Raw genomic sequence first — 5,000 nt, forward strand, 5'->3', positions numbered from 1 at the left:
TCTGTTCCAATAAGACAACGAGGAAACGTCGTGCAGCAATGTATTTTACTGTTTAGCTCACGTAACAGAACCCACGACAAGAACAAAACGAAGGTTTCCCCCTAAAAATCAATGTAAACAACATCATCAAAGATGGCCTTGATAGGTTATCAAACTATACATGCAACCTGAGAGGGAAAAAAAATGACCGTGGCAATCAATACATTGTGGTTTGTGGTCACACGTGCTCTTCGTTCGTTCATTCATTCATTTATAGTCTGTTCATCTAAGATGATGATATTAGACTGAAAATAAATGATATTATCATTATTATTATTATCATTATTTGTTGTTTTGTTGTTGTTGTTGTTGTTGTTATTTTAATCCTAATGGTGATCCCTTTTATCATTAATTTGAAATCATTTGTGAACATCAATGGCAGGGGAAGGAATATTCAACTGAAAAGAGGGACGAGAGGTAGGGGATTGAGGAAGAGAGAGAGAGAGAGAGACAGAGAGAGAGAGAGAGACAGAGAGAGAGCAGAATGTGGAAAAGATATATAAAATGGAGAGGGTGGATGTCAGTGACTGGAGAAAGAAAAATCGCGCGCTCTCGAAAAGAGCAGTCAGACTGTGACACAAGAGAATCTACTGTGAAAACACACACACACACACACACATATGCACACGCACGCACGCACGCACACACACACACACACACGACAGGACGCAACACAAAACAAACACAAAACTTTTTTTTTTTTTAACGCGCTTGTGGTTGTGGCTTAGTGACCTGCGCTCGTGTTCGATCGCAAGTTCAACAACAACCCCTGTTTCCACCACCCCACACCCAACTCTCTTCAAAAGGAAAGAAAGAAAAGAAAGAAAAAAAAAACACTTATGAAAACACACACACACAAACACACACACACACACACACACACACACAAACCCACAACTGTCGGCACTCTTATCTACATCATCCTGAGGCAAGTTAGAAAACTGGGACACAACCCCTCTTTTTTTCTTTTTTTTTTCTTTTTTTTTTTCCTTTCTTTTTTTTTTCGTAATAGATTACACGAGTCGATAGAAGACACTCTGGCATTTATTTCTTTATTAACCTGACCTCATTAAACGTTTAGTAATTAAGGACCCTACGAGAGCTGGAGGACTTATTGACTGACCTTAGTCACTGCTCTGAGAACAGGTGGTAAACTGCAGGCTTATATTTCTTACTTTTCTTTCTTTATTCATTGTTCTTTTTTTTTTCCTTTTTTTTTCTCTCCTTCCCCCTGGCCTTCAACCTGTTTCTCAATCTGTTACCTGTACAGGAGATCGGAAAGATAGAGAGGGAAAGAGGTGGTGGGGGGGGGGGGGGGGGGGGAGGGGGGGGGGGAGGGAGGCAGTCAGCAGGGAGGGAGAGGGAAGGGGGTGAGCAGGGGGTAAAGGAAGGGGGGTGGGGGTGGACTAGGTGGTAGAGGGTTTTTTTGTTGTTGTTGTGGAGTGTTGTGTGTGTGTGTGGGGGGGGGGGGGGGGGGGGTTGTAGTGTGTCGGTGTGGGTTGTCATGGTATAGAGGTGTGTAGTATTTGTATTTTTGTATTTGTATTTCTCTTCTTATCACAACAATTTTCTGTGCGTGAAATTCGGGCTGCCCTCCCCCCCCCCCCCCCCAGGGAGAGCGCGTCGCTACACTACAGCGCCACTCCCGCCCCCCCCCCAACCCCCCCCCCCCCCCCCCCCCTCACCCACCCCTTTCTTTTTTTTTCCTGCGTGCAGTTTTATTTGTTGTTTTTTTTCCTATCGAAGTGGATTTTTTTATACAGAATTTTGCCAGGATCAACCCCTTTTGTTGCCGTGGGTTCTTTTACGTGCGCTAAGTGCATCTTGCACACGGGACCTCGGTGAATCGTCTGATCCGAATGACTGTAGTACTGGTAGTAGTAGTGGTGGTGGTGGTTGTGGTGGTGGTGGTCTCCACGTTAACGTCATTTCAGTCTAAGCAATACTAGAAGGGATAAAAGGGTTGGGAGGTTGCTGGGGGTCAGGGGGATGGGTGTGGGTGTGTGTGTGTGGGGGGGGGGGGCGAGGGGAGGTGGAGAGGAAGAAGGCAGTGGGACGGGAGGAGAAGATGAAGAGGGAGGGAAGGGTAGGGTGGTTACAGGAATAATATCATATGCATGTAACCCCCGCGCATGTGTGTGTGTGTGTGTGTGTGTGTGTGTGTGTGTGTGTCCCCCTCCCATCTATGTGTATCCCTATGTCTCTCTCTGTCTGTCTGTCTGTCTGTCTGTCTCTCCCCCTCCCATCTATGTGTCTCCCTATGTCTCTCTCTGTCTGTCTGTCTGTCTCTCCCCCTCCCATCTATGTGTCTCCCTATGTCTCTCTCTGTCTGTCTGTCTCTCTCCCATCTATGTGTCTCCCTATGTCTCTCTCTGTCTGTCTGTCTGTCTCTCCCCCTCCCATCTATGTGTCTCCCTATGTCTCTCTCTGTCTGTCTGTCTCTCTCCCATCTATGTGTCTCCCTATGTCTCTCTCTGTCTGTCTCTCCCCCTCCCATCTATGTGTCTCCCTATGTCTCTCTCTGTCTGTCTGTCTCTCCCCCTCCCATCTATGTGTCTCCCTATGTCTCTCTCTGTCTGTCTGTCTCTCTCCCATCTATGTGTCTCCCTATGTCTCTCTCTGTCTGTCTGTCTGTCTCCCTCCCTCCCATCTATGTGTCTCCCTATGTCTCTCTCTGTCTGTCTGTCTGTCTGTCTGTCTGTCTCTCCCCCTCCCATCTATGTGTCTCCCTATGTCTCTCTCTGTCTGTCTGTCTCTCCCCCTCCCATCTATGTGTCTCCCTATGTCTCTCTCTGTCTGTCTGTCTGTCTGTCTGTCTGTCTCCCTCCCTCCCATCTATGTGTCTCCCTATGTCTCTCTCTGTCTGTCTGTCTGTCTCCCTCCCTCCCATCTATGTGTCTCCCTATGTCTCTCTCTGTCTGTCTGTCTGTCTGTCTGTCTGTCTGTCTCTCCCCCCTCCCATCTATGTGTCTCCCTATGTCTCTCTCTGTCTGTCTGTCTCTCCCCCTCCCATCTATGTGTCTCCCTATGTCTCTCTCTGTCTGTCTGTCTCTCTCCCATCTATGTGTCTCCCTATGTCTCTCTCTGTCTGTCTGTCTGTCTCTCCCCCTCCCATCTATGTGTCTCCCTATGTCTCTCTCTGTCTGTCTGTCTGTCTGTCTGTCTGTCTCTCCCCCTCCCATCTATGTGTCTCCCTATGTCTCTCTCTGTCTGTCTGTCTGTCTCTCTCTGTCTGTCTGTCTGTCTCTCCCCCTCCCATTTATGTGTCTCCCTATGTCTCTCTCTGTCTGTCTGTCTGTCTCTCTCCCTCCCATCTATGTGTCTCCCTATGTCTCTCTCTGTCTGTCTGTCTGTCTCTCCCCCTCCCATCTATGTGTCTCCCTATGTCTCTCTCTGTCTGTCTGTCTCTCTCCCATCTATGTGTCTCCCTATGTCTCTGTCTCTCTGTCTGTCTGTCTCTCTCCCTCCCATCTATGTGTCTCCCTATGTCTCTCTCTGTCTGTCTGTCTGTCTCTCCCCCTCCCATCTATGTGTATCCCTATGTCTCTCTCTGTCTGTCTGTCTGTCTCTCCCCCTCCCATCTATGTGTCTCCCTATGTCTCTCTCTGTCTGTCTGTCTGTCTGTCTGTCTGTCTCTCTCCCTCCCATCTATGTGTCTCCCTATGTCTCTCTCTGTCTGTCTGTCTGTCTGTCTGTCTGTCTCTCCCCCTCCCATCTATGTGTCTCCCTATGTCTCTCTCTGTCTGTCTGTCTGTCTGTCTGTCTGTCTGTCTGTCTCTCCCTCTCCCATCTATGTGTCTCCCTATGTCTCTCTCTGTCCGTCTCTCTGCCTGTCTGTTTCTTTTCTTTTCTTTTTTTCTTTTTTTTTGACATTTAAAAAATTCCATTTTGATAAGTTGATCTTTTACAACAACAACAACAACAACATCTTAATAGACATTTAGAAAGAAAGAAAAAACAAAACAAAACAAAAAAACCATAAAAACACAAACAAAAAAATACCAAAAAAAACCACAACATGTATAAGCAGACTAACAGACAGAAACAGCCAAGCAGCTGGATTATACATAGGTTGGGTTATCATCGTGGAGTATAATCATTCATTTCTTAACTCTCTCCATACGAACGGCGAAAGAGACGACGTCAACAGCGTTTCACCCCAATTACCATCATCAAAATAGTGCAAGCGGAAGGCTCTTATACTGAAGAGGTGAATGTTGACAAAGAATACCACAATTCTGACGACGGAAGCTAAAGGTTGGGTCATTCAGACACCCACTGGACATGCGAGGGGTCTGTGTAGAGGAGAAGAGAGGACTGGCCGTACTGAGTGAGTTTTAAATCTCACGCGAGCTATCAAGGAATACAAACTGTCAAAGTATCTTAAGAGTACGTTCACAGTAAAGTGAACATCACACTCATTTCTTACGAATGTCAATAAAAAATAAAAAAAAGAAGAAAATAATAAATACGGGTGGTGGTTAATTTTCATTAATCATGAAATCAGTTTAGTCTGTTTCTTCGTCGTTTGCGCTATGAACAGACAGCGAATCATCACCTTCGACTAGATCGACACAACGTGTGTGCACGCGCTTTCTAGAATATATCCTGCAGAAATCACGCCAATGGGGGATCGGGGGTGTATAAATGCACGCGCGCGCGCGCGCGCACACACACACACACACACACACACACACACACACACACACACACACACACACCACACTCCCACACGCACACGCTCTTTCTTTTACAGACACACACAAAACGTAGACACAGACACACAGATACCTCTCTCTCTCTCTTTTACAGACACACACAAAACGTAGACACAGACACACAGACACACCTCTCTCTCTTTTACAGACACACACAAAACGTAGACACAGACACACAGACACACCTCTCTCTCTTTTACAGACACACACAAAACGTAGACACAGACACACAGACACCTCTCT

Source organism: Babylonia areolata, chromosome 20 (genome assembly GCF_041734735.1).
Source record: "Babylonia areolata isolate BAREFJ2019XMU chromosome 20, ASM4173473v1, whole genome shotgun sequence".
NCBI lineage: Eukaryota > Metazoa > Mollusca > Gastropoda > Neogastropoda > Buccinidae > Babylonia > Babylonia areolata.